The following is a 21,561-nucleotide window of genomic DNA, read 5'->3' as shown; positions in this document are numbered from 1 at the left end:
TAGGGACACTCCTTGTGCCCAGCAAATCTGCCTGGTGGGATAACAGCAAGGGCCTCTGGATAAGGGATGCCATGAACAGAAATGAAGAGGGAAAAAGGAAATCTTATAAAGGAATTTTACGTGCTCTATTGGCACACACAGTGCACTTACATGGGGATTTCCTAATCCCAGAACATATCAGTCTCACTATGTGTGCATCAGGGTACCTTGCACAGTTATATGGGAGACCGAGGCACATAATCAGCCTCTCTAGTTGACTGGGTGCCTCATCTATCTTTGGCAAGAGCCAACCGAAGCATGACTAGATGTCTGATTCATGGAGGAGGGAAGATAAGGAAAAAGAAAAGCATTTTCTCTTGCAATAGGACTCTTCACATTACTAAGCTACTTGTAAGTATTGCACCAACTGTGACTGAACACCTCTGAGAAAACCTGCAGCCTGAACCCCCTGACTTCCAACATCCTGAACCAGAGCTTTTGGAAGTCACACACAAAGTCACGCATGGATTTCAAGCCTAATGGATGCAGGCCTTTCCAGTTTATTGGTGCAGAAGCACGTGCAGTAAGCTGTAATCAAATATGTGCTTACATCTGGAAGCACTTTAAAAAATGTGATTAAAATATAAAAAAAATATGAAACACATGATTTTGCAGGAAGTTCTAACATCACAACATGCTGCTAAAAGGAAAAGCACACTACTGGTCTGGCCCTTGGTTACTGAGAGGACATGGAACTGGAGAGCCCTGAAAAGGAAAATAACTCCTTGCTTGAAAGCAATAATTGGCTATTGCATACACAGAAAATCTTATCCTTCAGGGAATTGCCAGGGTTTATCCACCAAAAAGGATGTTCAGAAATACCCAAAAAAAGGAGCAACAGAAAGACCTTCATATGCCAGAGAAGACTTTATGCTCTGCTTTGCCAGGTGCAAGAATGGAAGATGCTCCAAGGAAGTCCGTCAAACTCTACAAGCCCTGAAGAGGGCTGGTGTGCTGAGCACTGAACTTGTATGCATGGCAGATATTGGAGAATGGTCGTTGTGGTTAAATCCATTACTCAGCATTTCAAAGTACAGAGTACATCCTAATTGCTTTTAAATTCAGCTGCAAATTCTATCCAAAACTGTTGCTGAATGGGCTTCTGCTTATAGTGACCTGAACCATTAAGATTTCCTGTTGCTACTGGTAACACCTTATTCTTGAAAAAATTAATATTTAGAAGTATCTTTCCAAAACAGTCCATAAAAGACAATTGTTCCTTAAATATGAAATGTTTCCATTTTTCTCTAATAAATAAACTAGTGATTGTTGATGATCATTGTCTGGCATTGATACTCATTCAGCTTGTAAAACAAAAAGCATAGTAATGAAAATGAGTTGGTGTTTTTTCCTCATCTTGAATAACATTAGAAGAAGGAAAATTACCTTACACAAGCTACAGCATTTTAGAAAACCAAATCTATGTAACCAATAGCACCATAAAAGGCAGTAGAAATTAATTTCTATTGATGAACCTTCATTGGCTGAGAAATAAAATGCTCTTTAAAAATATTATTTAAGTAACAATAATAGGCAAGCATTAATATTTTAGTATTAACATTCTCATCTTTAGAAAAGACTAATCCCAAGTTTACAAAAGCCATTTACAATTTGCCCAAGGTAAGATGAAATATGTAGGCATTTTAAATGTAAAGAAATATAAAAGACTGAGCTGCTTTAAAATCAATTTTTTATCCTCGTCTAAACACATCTATGCTGACTTCAACAGAGCCAAATAAAGAACCAAGTTCTGGCTAAATTCACACTTGAGAAAAGTATATTTCCTCCAATTTAAAGTTTATTACCATATTTCATACCTCGGCATCCCCATTTTACTGTTTATACAGAATTTAACTGCAGTTGGCCATCTCATGTGAAAGATTAGTAGGAATCTCATGTGTTCAGTACAGTTTGTGAAGACTGAAATAGTATGTGATTTTTCCATGCACTATAAAATGCTCAGTAAATAGAAGAAGGGGGGGAGGGGGGGGAAGCAAACAAAATGTTCTTGTTTGCCTATAGTAAGCAATTTACATCCTTTTAAGATCTTCTGGCATTTGGTCCTTTATTCTTCTGCAGTAGCAAACCCAAGGTGTCCCATAAGCACCAGATTGGATGAAACCTGTTTTCCTACAGATTTCTGCTCTTTGCTCTGTAACTCCACATTCTTTCTTCTCACTGCAAACGGCCATATCTCTCCACATTATTTATTACACTGTCACCTGGCAGGAGAAACTGTACTGTGATGAGTCTGGGACAGCATACATTTTGTTTGGCCACTGAGCCACGGCCAAACAAAATGTCTAACAGCTATGTTCTGCCTGCCTCTTCCTCTAAATTGGCACCAATTGTGAGGGTTTTCCTCCATACACTCATAGATTTTTCATAAAACATGATATTTGCTGAGAATTTTGCCTTTCAGATTTAACTGACAGAAACAAAAGGGTTCAAAACACATGAAGGAGGGAAAGAACAAAGGAGAACATATGAAACTTAGTAGAAGTTCCACTTAGAAAATTAAAATAACCACAAATATTTAAGGATAATACTGTTGATAATATGACAGCTCTGTGAAATCCAGTTTGGGTTGTTTGGGTTTTTTTAAAAAAAGATTCTAAAAATAGGCTCTTAAATCTGTTTTAAGAACTGAGATGAGGGACCCTGCTTCCAATGGAGCAGGAAAACAATATTTTACTTTTAAGTGTGTTGTGCACCTTACTTAACTCTCCAAACGACAGGACTTTCACTTCCTGACGTTAGACATGCCAATGATCACCTACAAATGCATCCAACCAGATGTAAAAAACTACTCACAGAGCACAGGAAAATAGACCTGCAAAGTTAAAAACAAACAAAAACCCCCTCTAGATGGATACTGTCAAGTAAATGGACTTGTAGCTGCAAAGGAACACAGTCATTCATAAAATAAATAGAAATACTAAAAATATTTTAGCAGTGAAATTACATGTTTGAATTGATTTGCCCAAAGGTACAAAGAAGTTAGATAAAACCTTGAGATTTCTGTATCCAGACTGAAACTTTTAGGACTTTTTAATGCTGTGGTAAACTCTGAATAAATCCAGAATGACAGAGATGGATGCAATGCCACTGTGTACCATGTTTCTGTAACTAAATCTCCATAAAATGGTTGCCTTTTCAAATATTTAAACTGAAATTAAGGTGTTCAGCCATGCCAATGTCTAAAGTTGGAAGTTCTTTCCATCAGCTCATAACTAGACTGTCTTAAGAACAAATTCCTCCACCTGAAAATCAGTTGGATGTGCAACTGTACATATGTAGCACAATATAGATAAAAGAGTCGCATTTTCATCCAAAGTTTCTGGTGTTTCAGTTTGGCCAGATCAAAAAAACTGCTATAATGTTTTCCCTTTCAGAGTCCATCCCCAGTGACTGAACACAGTCATGCATTGCTTTTATTCATCATCGTTTTTGAGTTTTTTTCTAATAGGCATGCTTTTGAAAGGAGCAGTTTTGGCCAAATTTTATGCAAAAGACTGGTGGATTCAATACAGGAAATAAAGCATGCCACCACTAAAAATCTGACAAGACTGAATTCCCAATTATATCAAATAAAAGATGGAACAGGTGGAATGAAGTCAAGATTTTGTGTGTCTCAAACATGCCATTCCTTAATACATAAATATTAATCATAAATAAGTACTGCTACATACATTTTCTATAGAATTTTCTATATTTCTATTCAAAAAGCAATTCAAAAGATGCATTTGTGATGACCTGCCTGTATGCAAAAATAAAATTGTATATACTCCATAACATAGCAGTATGTGGCCTGATATTTAAAAACCAAACCAAACCAAACCAATAGGCTTTTCAATGCGAGTGGATGAAAAAAAAGAAAGAAAATAACCCTCACAGTAAAGACTTTTTTTTTTAATCTAACCTAAATGTCTCCTCTTTCAAATTGTATCCGTCAGTTCACAGCACTGTTGCAAATCACCTAGAACTAATGTCAGCAGAGACAGAGAAGTTATTGAGTTATTGCAACTAAATATGTAGTGCAGGAGATAAAGAGGGAAAAAAAACCCCAACACATCAGTATATTTTTAATTAGCACCACCTGGTGCTGCTGAAACTACAATCTAGGGAGGCTTCATGAAAAAAAAGATGGAGAGAGCATTCATTCATTCCTTGCCCATGTGAAATGTTCCAAGATGGCAATCTTGCTTCCTGTGTTTTTACTCCCCAGCACCCAGCTAAGTCAGCTTTGGATACATACTCATGCAGTTCCTGCAGTATCCTGCTTTCTAAGGGCAGGAGACCCAGTGTTATCCATATGCAATGCTCAGCTTGTCTTAAGATCCTTGTAGTAAATAAAAAAAACCCCAGTGCCTACCTTGACATCTATTGCCAAAACACATGTAATAAGTAGCTATAATTTACTATCTTCAATATATAACAATTTAGACCTCTTTTTAAGCCCTTTAAAAATAGTCCACAAACCACCTGTTGATCACATTGTTCCAAAGGCTGTTTTTTCAAAGACTTTTGCTGAATTGGTTTTGTTTACTTCATTTTTAGAAGGAAAAATGTAATGCATTCCCACTTCTGCTGCTTAAAATAATTTCAACATACTTCCTTTAAGAAGAAAAAAAATAAAACAAACAAACAAAAGAATCACCTGTGGTTTGGGACTACACAATGGAAAATTTCAGGCCAAAAAATACAGTTAAAAGAAGAGCAAAATGATAGAAAGCAAATGGCCTGATATGTCTTAAAACATGACTAAGTTACCAGATCCTGTCAAATTTCTTGGTTGTCTTCCAGACACTGGCAGTAGATGATAAATGAAGAGGAAAAACAAACCACAAAGAAAATAATTTGAAGAATACCACTTTATCTACGCATGGACTATCAATTTTTACACATTTTGCCTAATACTGATGTAATTCTTCTTGATGTCAATGGAAGGATAGTTGGACCTAGAGTGGGTACTTCAGGAAAAAGCCTTCCTTGTGAAATTTAGCCAGAGCTTGAAAGAAGCTTTATGGGGCTCATAGAAAGTAGATCCTGATTTCCACACAATTCAAAGGTATTTCCAACACAGGCTGACTCTCTCATGCTGCTGTGTCACATTGTGGATGGTTTTTGAGTAAAGTTCTGTGCCCATCACTTTCTCCTCCATTTTCATTGTTTATATCTTATGACTTACTCACCCCTACTAAGGGCACAGATTTTTATTTCAGGATTTTATTATACACAGATTGAAACAACAGATGCTCAGTGACAACCAGGCCAAAATCAAGAACGACTTATAACGTTCAGACCAAAACCACAGGCAGTGTTTTCAGAGGACATTGATCCTCGATGCAGGAGGACTGCAAAGTCATATCACCTTAGGAAAGGCACTTTGAAGGTATTTCCACCAGCCTGGCCATAACAACATACACAGTTTTGGTTAGCAGAGAGTGAGAGAAGAGGCAGTGAGAGAGCACTGGGATACCTCCAACTACCTCTGCCCACAAAGGAGTATTAGGAGGATATCTTCAGCTGCTGCTGGAGACCTTTTGAATTTCTTTTTGGAAATAATGAAAATTCCCAGCAATAATGGGACATGTACTTCAGGGTAGGGTCTTCTCTTCAATTTATCTTTTCCTTTATCATTTAAAACCATTAAATGTGCCCTGTTCAAAACTGGACCAACTGCAGATCTTTCACAGGAAATTTATGGTCCATGGAACATCTTTTGAGTTAAGAGGAGATGTGGACAGTTGGTGATACAAATGGAATACTGTCACTCAAAATGGCCTAAAAAGAGGGAGAAGACAGTGCTTTTTTGCAGTACTTGAATCTGTATTTGTTATCTCCCTCTATCACGTTGCTGAATAAACTGAAATTACATAATTAATACTACCACAGTCTTGGGGGTTTAAAGGTAATATCAGAACTGGAAAGTTCATCTAGTTTCTGCCCGAATCACCAAGCATTTCCGTAACAGAAAGGCAGGTATTTCAGAAACTGGAGATAGCACTGTATGTACTTCCATGGTTGTGGAATTTGACGTCATTTCCAGTAGAATACTGTGGAATCTGAAGACATTATGGTGCCACATTCACACACTGAAAATCAACACAGTTTTGAACTACCCCTCTGGCCTCATTCAATCCCTACCAAAATCAGTAGGATCTTTGGCAGAGTCCCAGATAAAGCCATGGGTGATAAAAGGAATTTAAACTGGATGGTTTGGTCAGAGGAGAGGCAGAGGAAAGTCCGTTGATATTTCTTACACGTCTCCCCCAGACCCAATAATCAGAATTGTAAAAACTCCTTCCAAAGAATTTTTAAAAAGTTACAGGGATCTTGTAGAAGTTGAAAAAAAAAAATTACTTAACCTGTGCTCCAAAACCAGTCACAACAGATGTAACCATCCATCCTCACCTCCACCTTCACTGCTAGACAGAGAGAAGTATATAAGAGGATGCTGGGTGGAAAAGAGAGACTCCGTCTCACATCTCCCTCTCTGAAATATTGTGATGGCAATTTTTAGAAAGAACAGCCTACTTTCTCAGGTGAATTTATAACTTCAGGTATAAAACTGGCTGCTAGCAGTGGAAATGTTTCTGAACAAACCCAGAAAAAGGCAGCAAAATTCCCAAGGCTCATCACAGTGGCTGACAAATCATTTTAGGGTGGGTTTTGTTCATGCCATGCTCTTTCTACTTTTAGGTCTCCTCTGGTTTGTTTTTTACGTTCTGCCTCTCTTATTATTGTTCCTATCCTCACTTCTGCTTCTCTGTGATCATTTGCTTTTCCTCACATATTACAATTACTTAAATCTCTTCATAGGCAAATGTTTCTCTTTTTATCTCTTCTTCTTTCACCTTAATCATCACCTTCTGCAACAGTCTTCTGCTGATGGTTTGAATAAGTTGTTGGAAAGTAAAAGTGAACTGAAAGTTAATTTGGGTGTTCTAAAGATCACATTCCAATGTGATCATGAGTTGCAGCTGGGAAGATTAAAGAAATTTTTGTCTTTGCTTTTTTTAAAAAAAATTCTTTAAAAAAATTATTTCAAAATTACAAGGAATTAACTTGGAGTTATTTTTTTTAGTTCATCTTAAAAACACTGTGATTCACTGACTCCATGAATATTACAATTCTCTTATACCTGCCAATTTTCCTTCATCTACGGTTATAGACATTACCTTGTCATGACAGCACAAACTAGTTCCTCTCTTTGGAAGGACATATCAACTATTAGTCGTGAATTTCCATGATTTCTTCTGTGACTCTAAAGATATCCATAGGTCTCATGCAGACCTGTTTCTGTTTATATACCAATGCCAATAAAAAGGAACAGATCTAGTAAATAAAGGGTTTCCTTCTTCCATACAGAACAGAATGAACCAAAAAGTGAACCTCCAAAATCACTTTCTATGTAATTCATGAAACAAAGCTATTTACTCCTTGGAAAACATTAATAATGTAAAATACAAACCTTTTTGACCTTTTCAGAACTACTTTCTTTTTTTTTTTTCTACTGACTGGCGTCAGAGTGAACTAAAAAATATTGTATAATTCTTTTAGTCTGAGCTCATGGTTCTTTGACTTTCTCTAAAATAATAATATTTGGAGATACACTATTGATGTTTAAGCTTCCTGCCAGTCACATTAAGTTGTGCCAGTCCTCAGACAGTCAGTGAGAACACCACATTTAATCATCATTATTGCTGGCTTTCCTTGAATCATGGAACACAACTACTGTGAGTAGATATTCTGCTTTTAATAATAGATACAGGGATAAAATCCACAGTAAATTCTTTTCTTCCTCATTAAACCTTTTCCCCTTCATCAGGCTGATCATCAGAGCATGAAGAAATGTTTCATAATCCTCCAGCCTGGTGTCACAATACCACTGGTGCATTATTTTGCCAGTGGAAGCCACAGAGCACAGAAAGGATGGGTCGTCTCCTGGTGTGCCTGTGGAGAAGGCGGCCCTGGATGAGCACCCACCTTTCCCTGCTCCCCAAGGACCCCAGCTGCTCAGGCCTCCAAAGCTGGGAGGACACCACTTCCCCAAAGCTTCTTTTACTTTCAGTTCTTAAAGGTGTAAAGAGCACCTCAGCAGGTATTCCTTCCCCACAGCATAATCAAGAAAGAAATTGTATGTTTATGTTACTGAAGAGAACATGTTTCTTTCCCTCAGAGCAAGCCCGAAACTCCTAAGAGAAAAGAACATCCTCAACTGAACTAAGAACAGAGTCAAAGGTTTTCTTGTGGAAAGTAATGTTTAGCCCAAGTCAAAATATACAGAAATTTAATGCAAAATCAGAAAACAAAAAGTTTGAGGTCCGTTTAGATCTCCTTACGTTGCAGCATTGCATTCAGATCTCTATTTCTCAGCATTTCTCTGGCACGGTCCCCTTTCTGTTAAATCCATTTTCAAAATTGGTGGGTGAACTCAAGATCTCAAACTGGCAAATAAGAAAAGACACAACTGTGAACAACATGAACTTCTGCACCTGAAAAGGACTGTAATGTCAGATCGACTCAGATCTGAAAGAACATCCAATTTTTTCAAGCAAGCACTCTGCTATTGTTAGGTGAGCACAAAAACAGAAAGATCAAGAAACAAGTAGTAACATACCTTCTGTGCAGAGTTCATCTGACCAACTTCTTACACTGCGTATTAGAATTATCCTATCAAATGAGCATTTTCCATTTAGCTCCAAATAACTGCTACCTAATTTTAAGATTTTTTGTGCATGTGAATTATATGATGAAAATATTTTTATGCAGAATCACACTTCTGCTTGAAGGAAAACCAGACTCTCCTCTAAATTACAGATATCTTAAAACCTCACATAGAGAGCAACTTTGACGTGCCTTGATGAATTATTACTCTAAATTTCGTCCACTCAGCAGTTTTCACAAACATATTTCTAACATTCCTGTCAACATGCAAGGCTTAATTCTGTTGCTGTGCTAATGAAGCAGGTTTTTCCAACTCATAGCTGAAACAACATTATAGCTCAGGTCATATTTACTACCATTACACTAGATGACTGGTGTATCTAACACAATCTGTTCAAGAACTTATCCACAAGTATTGTGTTTCCTTCCTTAAGCAAGCAAAATGTTATAAAAGCTTTATCTTCTGTATAATTTTGCAACTTACCTAAAATTTAGATAGCTCTTGGGTAATTTTGATAATATCTATCAGATCATAAATCCTTTTTCTCTCAGCAGAAATCAGAATCTCAGAATATTGTTTTAAGAAAAAAATTATGTGCATCACAACAAAGGAATTCAGAAAAGCTGCGGGAAAGCTTAAATAAATAAAATAAATATGGATAGAAGAAAACTGGCCTCTTCTCAAACCCCGAGTTTGTCGAAAGAACAAAGCACACACAAACAGCATGTAAAACCTGAATTCAAAATACATTTATAAAAAAGGGATGAGGACACATGTTTTTTCTGTTTCAGCTTGAAAAATAAAGGGACACGGCAATGAGTCTTGCTGGTAGGCAGATAACTCATAGGCCCTGACCCTTCGCCTCACCAGGAATTCAAACACAAAGCTCTTTTCATAGTGACCGTGCCATACATTCTCAAGATAAGGCAGCGAAATAAGGAGCAATGGAAAGGTGCCACAAAGCTCAAACTGCAGAAAACTGCACAGAAATTATGTTCACTTATTCACCTCCATGCAGCTGCACGCTCAGTGCTGGCTGCAAAACTATTTCTTTCCAAATCAGAAGCCATGCAGCGTGCTTTCAGAAACAGGACCTGTTTTCCTGAAGCAAGAACAGCACAAGAGAGAGCAAGCAGCGAGGAAAGGGCTATCCCTGTGCATTTCTGTATCGTTCAGAACTGCAGTGCACATCCGGACAAATCATCTGGAACACAATGAGCCCTGCAGAAGGATCGCTGTGGTAAAACGGAAGGGTTTTTAGAGACAACAAAAAAAGCTACATTTTAAACAACATTTCAAATCTGGACTCACCATGAATAAGCAACAGTTGCATGAAGTTAGTGTGCTATTTTCTGCCCTGTTCCATTGCACTTTTTGCCTAGTTGTCCAACACTTGGTAGCTCAGAGCTGCCACACAGAGGCCCCTTCCGTGATCTGGCTTATTTGCCTGTCAGTTTGAGTCTCAGCTTCTGTATGATGCAGCTGTGCACTTTGCTGAAGGTCTAATATCATTTCCATAAGCTTTCTCCATGCCTGGAGCAAGCAGTTTGTTCTCCCTGCTCAATAAATACTCAGATCACTTTTCTGGTACTCACAGGGATAAAGCTTTAAGTTGTTAAGGAGTTCTTACTAAGTAGTGGGTGGAGAACATAAGCTCAGTACAAGGAAACTCTGCGCATAATCAGAAACTGAGAAACTTCCTCCCTTTCCCCAACCCCTCCTCTCACCAGGCAAAGCTGCCAGTGCCTCCTTTACAGAAATTTAGGAATGTAAAGGGAGGACTCAAAGGGGCCCAGTCAGACAAGCCTTTCTCAATCAATTAGCTTGCAGCCATTACTTGTGACCCTAGGTCACACAACATAAGTGTGTCGAGTGTGCCTTTAGGGGTACACCAAAGCTACTTATTAAAACTTACATAACCAAAAGTGTTCAAAATCAAATAAACTCTGAAAGCTGGAGAATACTTTCAGTGTACCACAGTTTTGAAGGAAGAAGAGTTTTGCGTAAAGAAATGTTGCTTTTCTTTTCCAATAACAAATCATTTGATGCAGGAAACGAATTTTTTAATACACAAAAAAAAAAAAAAAAAAAAAAAAAAAAAAAAAAAAAAAAGAGAGAAAAGAAAAAAACCCAAAATGTTAGATGCATAAGCAGACTTTAAAGTGGTATTTGTTTTATGATTATGCAAATCACTAAATAATGCTGGCCCGAGTGATATTTGACAAAGCCCATGAACATGTTTCTTAAAGTGAGACTATTTTGTGTAGCTGCAAAGGCATAGATGTTCATAGGACTATTTAATTAATTAATGAAGCTCATCCCCTGTATTTCAGTCCTTTGCCAGAAACTAGTTGTCATCATTCAGATTCCATTCCTCATTTAATGCACCAACATATCAAAATGAACAATTTACTTTTAGAAAATGTTCAGAATATTTCAACACTGCATTAAGTTATCCTGCCCTGAACACACAGGGAAGAGAGGGTGTAACTTGCCACAATTCCCATACAACAAGTATACATCCCTTGGTGTGAAGGAAAACTTCAAAAAGACCCTCAGCTTCATATCCTGCCAACCCAATGACATAGAGATGATGCCTTGGAAAAACCCATGAGGGAGTCCTGATTTGAAAAGCAGATCTATGACAACCCCTTTCTCGGCCAGGCAAGATCAATGCACTGCAGGGGCAATGCACTTTAATCTCAAGGTGCATCTCGAAGCATCTTTTAGCAGTGCAACAGGTCAAGGCTTATGCACAGAAGAAAAAACATTTTAGCCCAAACTTCACCATCTACTGAAGGTAACTGAGCAACAGCTACACAAAAGGTAGACCTCACAGAGGTCTCAGGGAAACACATAACCGTGTAGGAAAGTAGTGGTCATGTAGTGAAGTTGACTGAGGGTGTTGTAGACAACCTGCAATCTTCATGTCCCTTCCCTTTTAAAATCCCAGCCAAACTCTCAGAGCAGGCAGCAGGGCTCATGTTAGTTCAGACATTCATTCAAGAGATCAGATTGCAGGATCAGGGCCACTGAGTAAGTGCCCTGGGGTAAGGATTTTGCTTCTGTCTGGCACATAAGAAAGCATTTAATAAATCAGGTCACATTTATATCTTTCAAAAGCCCTGGCAGTAGAAATAATAATGATGGAAACTTTGGTTTTGAAAGAAAAAAGTGGGTTCAGGTCTAAGACACTGGACTGGAATTTAGGATACTTGGGTCGTATTCCCATTCGTGTTTCAAATGGCCCAAATAATTTGGGAGACATTGTTTCAGTTTCTGCATTTATGTCAAATTGCACTTGTCTTGCAGCTGTAAAGCCTTCACCTCCTCAAAATCTACCAATAAAAAAATGGATCATGATGACAGTCTTCAGTATGCAAATCCCTTCAATAGTGGTTCTCAACACATGGTCTGCATAGTGGCATTAAAGCAGGATTAAATATAAAATATTTACTGACAGTGGACTTCTCAGTAACTGAAAACAAGAAAACTACCTACATCAAATCCTTTGAAATCTGTGCAGCCTCCAGGAGATAAAAACAAGTCCATGCACATGAATAACAATTTAGACTTCATCCTTTCCCTTTTAGCCCTCTAAGTGTAAGGCTCCTGGAAACCTTACAGGGTTGAGTGCTTATAACTCAAAAGGTTGGCCTCCCTAATAGTAGAAAAAAAATGGGAGGACAGTGCCTGTGAAGAGACAGGCTGTTTGGAGTGTTGCTCTCTGCAAGTGTTAAGAAAAGGAGAACTGATTCCATCTTTGGCCAATCTCTGTGAACTTCCAGGCTGAAGCAGAGGAATTACCATTGATTCCAGGTTTCTCTTTAACCCACAATTTCCAAAGCAAGATCCATCCCAACCAGCCCTCTTCGATATACGTTCACACCTTACCTTTGGAAAAGTCGATATGGAAAATTTACAACACAAATAACAAAGAAATGTAAAGGATGTTTTTGATGTAACTTAAAACAATGCTTCCACACTAGAAATAATAATAGAATAATGGCTCCTCCTGGCACTGTTGAGTCCCCTGGCTAAAGACCCTTCCTTTTCCTGATTGCTGGCTGCAAAATTACCCCTCCATTGGCTCCACTCCATTGCTGCCACATTTCAGCCACACAAAGGCAATGGGAGCCATTTCAAAATTATCTCTAACAAAGAAAGACACAAAGTTTGAAGTGGAACAAGGTGCTCATACCAAAGACGGCAACCAGGAATATACAAAACTCCTTTAGCATTCTCAGGGTGCTTCGCTATGAGCAAGTTTCCTTTTAATTAATGGAAGTAACCACCACCTTTAGTGTTTCCCCATTTACATTCTAATGAGGAACAGCCCAGAACAGACTGTTTCAGAAAAAGATAATAAAATTTTCATGTATTTTTCCACATTCTGCTCTTTTTCCTCAAAAGTAATTAAATTTGGAGAGATCTACCTTAACCAGCCACCTTTCCCCTCCCCCCCCCCCCCCCTTATTTGTTGCATGTTCTTTTAGACTGAGTAAATGCTCAGCTCCTTGCATCAAGGTATTTTCACACTTACTGACTTAGAGCTAGCAAGGAGATCAAATGTGCCAGAATTTTACAAGTTTTTCTTTTCATGTGCAGATCTTCAGACCTGGGTTACACCCAAGCTCAATGTGATCAATATATGATCATGCTACATTAAGGGATCCCTTGAGAATAAAAAGGATTTAGTGTTATTTGGGAGTTGTTTTTCTTCACTGGTCAATAGGAAAAGCAACATTAATTCACAGAACTAGCTCTCCTTCTCTGTTATGCTCTTAAATGAGATTAAATTCATTTTAGTTAGAAAGATAAACAAACCATGTACAAAACACTTGTGGAAGAATCACATGTGTAAAGTTTATAGTGTTGATAGTGGTACTCAGAAGGCATTCATATCTTAAGTTACACTCTAAACACTCTAAAGGTAACTGCTTCTTTAAGAAATAGAATAAAACTTATTCCATTAAAAAAAAAAAAAAGAAAAAAAAAAGGAAAAAAGAAAGAAAAAAAAAGCTTGCAAATACACTACAGTACTTTCAAACAGATCCTTCACTCCTTAAGCCTTCTTCCCCTACGTTCCCCCACCCCCTTTTCCTTTCAGGAAACAAAACTCAAGAAGAGAAAGAGAGAGAGAGTCAAAAGGTTACAGCCGGCTTGTAAGTGCAAAGAACGTGAGAGGCCCATTCTTCCCCTTAACACCTGACATCCCAGGGTACATTTTCCCCAGTGCCCAGGCTGCTAGATTAGCCATGCAGCTCCTGGTGATAATGGGAGCTGTGCATCTCATTTGCCATGCACTGCTGCCTTAAAGGTTCTCTCCTAACCTCGCTCCTGTAAATTGTTCTCATTCCTGCTACACAATTGCAAACTTAATTAATTGATAATTTGCATTTGGCCCTGATTAGACCCAGTTAAATACCTTTTCTGAGCCCCAGATAGGAATTCATTCCTGGAGTTTGGGAGTTTGAAAAAGTTGCTGTAAAATCAATAAAATTTTGCATTTATTCTTAATTACAACTAAAACCCAAGAGAAAACCTGACACAAAGCTAATAAATGTTAAAACTTTGATTAAAGAAAGAATCTCGATCAACAAACCTTTGTGACAGCATTATAACATTCATGCTGCCAGTCCTTGGCTCAGAACACCCAGGTTCCCATGATTTCCCACAGCTTATTGTAGCATGTGAAACCCACCCGAGGCATGTTTGTTGCAGGTACAGAACCATGAACATGCCAGAGAGAAATACCAAATTACCAAAGCCTTTGCTGCACTTTTTCTAGGATGGAGGTTCCTTGTAACCCTCAGAGGTAGCTGAGATCTGCTTGCTTGGCTGATGCTGTAGGAACAAGGAAAAAATTACCTCTAATTAGGTGCATAATCATGCACAAAATGGAAAAGGACTGAGAAAAAAGTTAATTCTAAGCACCAAAAGTCTTCAGGCTAAAGGACAAAAGAGAAACAAGATTGATTAGGGTAGAAAAGGTACAGTTCACAAAAATCAGCATGTAGCTCCAGTAAAAAAATAGGAGGAGAAAGAAAGACAAAGTAATTACTTGGAATTTCCTGCTATTAATAAATGCTATGTTCTAATTTAAAGATAACTTAATTTCAAAGAGGCTCCAAATTCTAAGGTGAATCAGGGCAACAACTTTAGCAGTTAACTAATAAAATGCTGGAAGTAAGAACATAGCATAAAGTGTGAGTTCCTTGCTGCAGTGGGGTAGCTTTGGGATGCTACTGCACCCAGAAACATCAGTCCCTGCTTCTTCTCACCCCTCACCTACCCCATCCTAACCACCAGCCAAATGCTTTCTGCTGTGTAGGCAAGGTACTTGTTCATGTTTGAAGGTACAGGTTTTCACTTTTTCTTTATAGTGCAAAAAAGTAAGTTTTGTTTCTTGGATTTTTGCAAAATGTCTTAGTCTGGTCAGTACTAAGAGTGAATATCACAAATATTGCAGGAAGAAAATATGAGAAGGAAAAAAAATCAAAGAGGCAAATGAAAATTCTGGTAATTGTTAGGCAGGTTTTCAAAAATATACTGAGACAACTCAAACTTTTAGGACTCAAATGCGTGAAAAATCCAATGAGAACAACTCAAAGAAGGTTTGAAGGAAAACTACACAAGAGTGCAGCTTCTCTAAGAAGATTTTGTAACCAGCAAAATAAAAATCGCCTGAAGAAACTGGTTCTTACAACTTGTTTAGATGCACTGGGGCTAAAAACTTCATGCAGCTGATTTCAAATGAAATGAGGACAAGTAGGGGTGAATTTGTCATTTAGTACTTGATTGAAGGAGTAATATTATTTTTTTTTTAAGGACTTGGGTCTTAGAAGTATTAGTGAATACAGAGATTAAAGAGAGTGCAGTCATTCCAGAGACAAGCATTAAATGAGATTTTAATGGGGTCTCTCCATCACCTCACCAGTAACCTGCCAGGTAACACCAAAAAAGCCCTCCCTAGACCTGCCTGCAGCCAGGATGGTTTGATTCAGCTTTGTTGTTTAGGCGAGAGGTGCTAACATACATGAAAACACACAGATGGGTAAAACCTTTTTCTGCCATTGCCCACACTAGCATGTGCTTTCAGAAGAAAAGTCTGGAATTTTTACTGACTGCATATCTAGGCACACCTCCCTGACAGAAATCTACAATGGGAAAAAGATTGGTAATACTTGCCCCAATTCATTTTCTCTGAAGCTAATGCTACTTCTTTGTCTATGAAGTTTTTTTTTTTTTTTTTTTTTTTTTTTTTTTTTTTTTTGTAAGTGTCATGAAAAACATGACCTTACTGAAGCTTCTGGGTTAAAAATGAATTCTCAGTAGAAAAATATCCCTAAAGTAGCTTCTGTCTCTTACCAGAGAATGCTCCAGCAGTCAACTTCAATTTGCCTTAAAGACAAAAAGGCATCTCTCTAGGGATAAAAATCAATCCCCAAACTGTCAGCAGCAACAGACAAAGTTTAAAAATGTGCTTAATTCAGCACAAACAAATGTTTCTAAATTGTCAAGCCAATATGTGAGAAGTGTCTCTTCCATTAAATAAAATCATGATGTAAACGAAAAAACTAAGAAGGGGACAAAGACACCACAAGCAGATATATTTTATCCACCTGATATCTATCAGGCACACTTGTACAGAATAATAAGAAACCAGTCTTTACTAATAGAGTGCTGATTAAGTTTAAAACTATTTTAATTGCTACTGATTTTTTTAAAGATTCTCATTACTGCTGTGTTCCAGTGAATGCAAAAGCACACCTTCTCCCCACAGCTTGGCAAGGGAGCAGTTTAGGACAACATCAACTCAGATTTGCTATTTGAAGGTGATCCACACTCAGTGACAAGGAAATCAGTTTTCCAGCTTGGAGATGTCATCCCAAATTGCAACAACTGAGAAATGACTGAAGCCATTGTCCTCCTGTGCCATGTCCTCCTCCCTTCAAGGCCAGAGCAAGTTTACAACCCCCAGCTAGAACTCCTTGTCTTTCTCTTCTTGTGTACCTTGGCACCTGTGGAAACTGCTCCCACCCTGCCACCTTCCTGAGGTGACCCTGTCTCTTCCTTGCAGCACTCTGACATACTGGGAACTGCCTCCACACCCCCCTCAGCAAAGAGGTCAGGTGCAGGGGCTGGTTGGAAGTTGTGTGGGCAGGCAAGGACCTTCCCCATCTGACAACAGGCTCTGGAGACAGGGATGGGACTGTTTGGTGGGCTGAGTTCAAGACTTTACCACATTCCTGGATGCCATTGATCACAACAGGGCAGAGACAGAACATCCTAACAAAAGAAATAATACAGCCATGACAGCTGTTACTGTAATCTCTCCCCAGGATAATGAGGACTTGGCCTTTTCCCCCATAATTACGTTTCATACCCCAGTAGATGAGTCCACAGTGATCAACACTCGTAGAGAACACTCTCAATATTTGAGCAGAGCTCCACCCCTGATCTCCTCAATCTTCAATGAAACAACCTAATCTTTCTGTACCCTGGTTTCTGATCTCAAAATCTCCATCTAGACTATATAATATGGACTTTATTATCAAATGGGTTTTATGCAATAACCAGTAAAAGCCTTTCAGTTTTGTTCTCACGTGTGGCTGTATACATCAGAAAGTCCTGAAAGAAGAAGGTGCTATTCAGTGTAAACAAGGTGTTTTGCAAAAAAATAGGCTGTGTTTTACCTAAAATGGCAAACTTCCAATGACCCACAAATAAAACTAAAACAACTCCACCCTCCTCAGTTATGGTCTAACACAGACTCAAAGATCAAATTTCAGTGATTTCTCCAAAAATTACACCAAAACCTCCATATGTGTTAAAAATGGAAAGACATGCTGTACAGTATTGAAAAATCCACCATAAATCAGTTAAAATACACAACCACAAATACATATGAAAATATAAAGTGAATGGACAGTGCAAAAACCAGGGGGGTTTTATAAAACAAAAAAGCAAGTAGAGAAACTATCACAGCAAAATCAGAAATAACCAAAGTACAAAACGGCGTTATTTGATGTGTAAAATAACGTCTTTTGTGTGAAATGTAGAAAAAACAGGCCAAGTTCCATGCTGGAGATGTGCCTCAAGACAGAAAAGACCATGTATAATCACTATGCTTTCATGTTAATTTCTGTGAGCACAGAAATACTGTGAGTTGTGAACTTTTAGGTAGAACAAGAAGAAAGAAAAAAAACATAGGCAAGGAGGAAAAACCTTGAGAAAAAGCATTGCCATCTCCTTCTGCCATTATTTCAGAGGTAACAGCAGGGTGAAATTTCCACACACTGACAGAATTTCACATAAAAGGAAATAATGCCAGAAAAGGAATGACTACTGCTACTCTCTGAATTGCTTTACTATAAAGCTTTCTATGGACACTCCTAAGGATTGAAAAGAGAGAAAAATACTCCACATTTCCTGATTTATCTGGAAAATCAAAAAGTCTAGGTTATTTGCAGCTGATACTTCAAAATGATCAGAAAGTTTTTCATCACTACTTTTGCAGCAAATAAATTTTCTGATACTTGTGATCAAAGGCAAAGATTAGCTCAGGAATCTGGATACCATTCATTTTGGCAGTATGCATATGTTAGTAGATTCTTTTGGTCCTCCCTAGAATTAACATGCATTTTGAGAGATGGTATGGAGTCCATACAAAAAATGTGAAAGTTCAAAGCTATATTGCTTAGTTTAGTCACCCAGGAAAGTGAACTAGAACAATTAAACTATCTAGCATTCAGAAATAAGATTGCAACCTGTTCCATAAGAGAGTAAAAATTCATAATCACTGGTATTGGTGATCCTTCTATTAGCTGGTTCTGCTCTTCCAGACAGTATCTCATCACCTGAGCTCTCCCTGTAATTGTTCTTACTATAATTTTTTTTTTCAAAAATGTACATATAATTTCTTAAACAAATTATAAGTTTTAACTCTAACTATTCTCCACAGAATGAAAAAACTTAATTTTTCTTTGGTTCTCATAATACTGAAGTATTTAAGTTTTTAAAGAGAAGTTACTCCTCTGTCCCCTTTACGGAAGACAATGGTTGTTGCTCACAGTATAAAAGACATACTGGTCCACAGTATAAAAGACATTATTTCCATTGAGTCCAAAGACAGCAGCAGTGCAACTTCAAGCTAAAAGGCCAAATTAATAGGCTCAAATCAGCATCAAACAAATAGGAGTCTCAGGTACAAACCCCATACCCTATTTTGCCCTTGGAAAGCAGAGATAAACTTTGGTTGAGCCAAACAGGGCAGCCCATACTGCCTGCAGTGCTTGTTGCTGTGCGCATACACCTTCAAGCACTCTGCCACACTTTCAGTCTTTTTTGGGGCCTTAACTAGAACCTGTTCAGATTTTGTAGACATGGAGAGCGTCACCTCTTGCAATATCACAAGATGGACAGGATTACTGGGACTGAGCCAGCAGTTCTCAAGGAATTGTCAGTGTTTCACAGTTTCAGTTCAATACCTTTGGAGAAGAGCTCCTGATTCTGCAAGCTTGGCTGAATCCAGCACCATGCCTTGAGGAACTGAAGGGATGGGAGAGTCCAGGGGTAACCCGTGAGCAGGGTACAATCAGAACTTGCAGGAATGTTGCTGGAGAAAGAGTTGAGGGGAGGGTACAATTGGGACCTGCAGCAGTTGTGCTGGCAGTCTCAGAGGAACCTGCTGGGGTTTCTGTTTTGGCAGCCAGAGCTCTGAGCTACCCTGCAATAACTGCATCCCCTCAGTGGCATTAAGAGCTAAAGTGGCAACACCATTTACAGCTCTGGTGTTGTAGTCTGGACATTGCTAGGTTTACATTAACAAGGTACTGGCAGCAAAAGCAAAAAGAAAAACCTAATCTCGTCATCTCACAGAGCTTCATTCCTATGTCCCAGTCTTTCACATACTGCAGTCTACTGTCACTGTGCTGGGCCCTACTGCAGCAGGGAAGGCAAGGGGGATTGCAACCTGAAACCTTACACCAAAGGTCTGTGAGCATAACAGGCTGAAGATTCCCTGAGGGAAATCCTTGCCTGGGCTTCTTAAGCAGTAACTAGAGAGCTGCTGTGCCTTCCCTGTCCCTTGCATGAGAGCTAGACAGTGTCTGAACAATTACTATTTGATTTGGGTTAAGAGTCAGACACCACCTGGGGCAACATGCAGACTGCAGCCAAGGGATACTGTTTCCGGAAACAGAAACAACAGGTGGAAATTTGCAAATGGCAACTCTTTACACACTTAGAGCACCACTGTGTTTCAGTGCAGACCATTAAAACACAAGACTACAACATTTTTCAGGGCGATTTTTTGCATTGTGTTGTAGTAATAATGAGAGTAGAGTCTGCCCCCAAACTCCCTGACCTTTTGTAACAGCTCATGATCCCAAATACAGGGATGCAAGTGCTGCCTTACTTTCTTTGCCGTTCCAATTTGTGTCTGTCAGATGAATGTGCACCACATCATGCAGTGTGAGAGCATGGAGGCAGTGAAAGGGGAAAAGGGTTTTACTTTCAGAACTCCATCATTTCAGTTATGGCTGTAATCCTGATTTCTTTAATTATCTGATAGAACGGGAGAAAAATTGCAGCAGGTAATTGGTGACTCCAATCATGCAAAGCTATAAAGGAAAAATAGTATACTCTGCTTTCTGGAAGTATACATGCTCTATACAGGCCTTCCTGTCATCTCTTATGGGTATAGACAATACCTGGATGGATAAAAATTGCTCTCTGAAGACACCAAATATTTTGTGAAACAAACTAACCTTCATCACACAAATCTATTTTTTCTTCTTAGCAGACATCCACAATCAAAAATTTGTCATTGCTGCTCCTTATTAATTTGTGTGTTCAAGAGAAAATTTGCTTAATTTCCAGTTCAGACAATATACTTTATCACCTCTGACTATCTGGCTTAAAATACTAGATAGGTACATCACTCCTTCCTTAATTTAGTGCTTCTTCACTGAACCTATCCGTGTTGAATGTGTTGATGGCTTCATGATATTATTTCCACCTTGCCTGAATGACTGAAATGGTGCAAACAGAAGAAAAAAATAAGAAATAGACTTCTTAAATGCAAGGCAGTTGGGAAGATAATACTCATAAATAAAGTTTCTGTAATTATTATGGTCCGGGAACAATTCCAAGTGTAGGAAGATCATGTCTTACTATGCTTTTATAGTAGAACTTCAGAATCCTACTCATGAAAAAAAATATTTTTAATATTTAAGCAGCACTAATTTATAACTTTTCTGAGGCCAACAGCTGAAAAAAATTGGCAGAGTATAAGTACTTATGCCCACTGGGCACAGACATGAGAAAGTTTTATCTTGAAAGAGTACATGCTCCCGCTCTTTCCCTTTTCCTGCAAAATCCTGGACTGGCTGCCACCTGACACCCCAGACCATCAGGTTAATGCTCAGTGAATGTTCCCTTCATGTTTACACCTGAAGGAAACCTGAAGTGATTTCAGGGTTTAAAAAGCCCTGTGGCATTCAAAATGCCCTACGAACCCTCTGGGAAGCTCAGTTCCCAAGCTACAGCTCCAGTCTAGCGCTGCAAGAGGCACAGCAAAATTCCACATATGACATTACTAATGTGCCCTAAACTCCACCCCAGAGGGACCATCTTTAAGGCTAAGAGAGCACTTCAGTCTCAGCTCCCCTGCAGACCTTTGGCTCTGTGCTGAGGCTACTACACAGGGTGCCAATTAGTGCCAGCTGATTGCTCCTGTGATGTGCACACCTCTCTGGGAGCCGGACTGAAGCTCCTAACTCATTTCCTATAGGTCATTGGATGTTGACAACTCTGTCCAAGATTGACTAAGGCCCAATTTG

At 38.6% G+C, this 21,561-nt stretch overlaps 1 protein-coding gene across 3 annotated transcripts in view; it reads right to left on the bottom strand.

The window, feature by feature from the left end:
• Window positions 1-21,561, bottom strand: part of LOC310906290 (uncharacterized protein) — a 374,899-nt gene that overhangs the window by 311,845 nt on the left and 41,493 nt on the right. The window contains exons 1-2 of one of the 3 annotated variants that reach the window (XM_083855446.1): window positions 10,025-10,341; window positions 8,388-8,492 (exon numbers count right to left, since the gene is read on the bottom strand). The exons of 1 other annotated variant lie outside the window; for it this stretch is intronic. The gene's annotated coding sequence lies outside the window, so the exon portion shown is untranslated. Of the gene's footprint in view, window positions 1-8,387; window positions 8,493-10,024; window positions 10,342-21,561 lie in introns of those variants that run through there. One more of the 3 variants, XM_083855445.1, reaches the window with a different exon arrangement.

Source organism: Zosterops lateralis (assembly GCF_965231275.1).
Source record: "Zosterops lateralis genome assembly, chromosome: 2".
Classification (NCBI taxonomy): domain Eukaryota; kingdom Metazoa; phylum Chordata; class Aves; order Passeriformes; family Zosteropidae; genus Zosterops; species Zosterops lateralis.
Note: the sequence above shows the minus strand (reverse complement) of the source record. Positions and strands in the feature narration are given on the sequence as shown.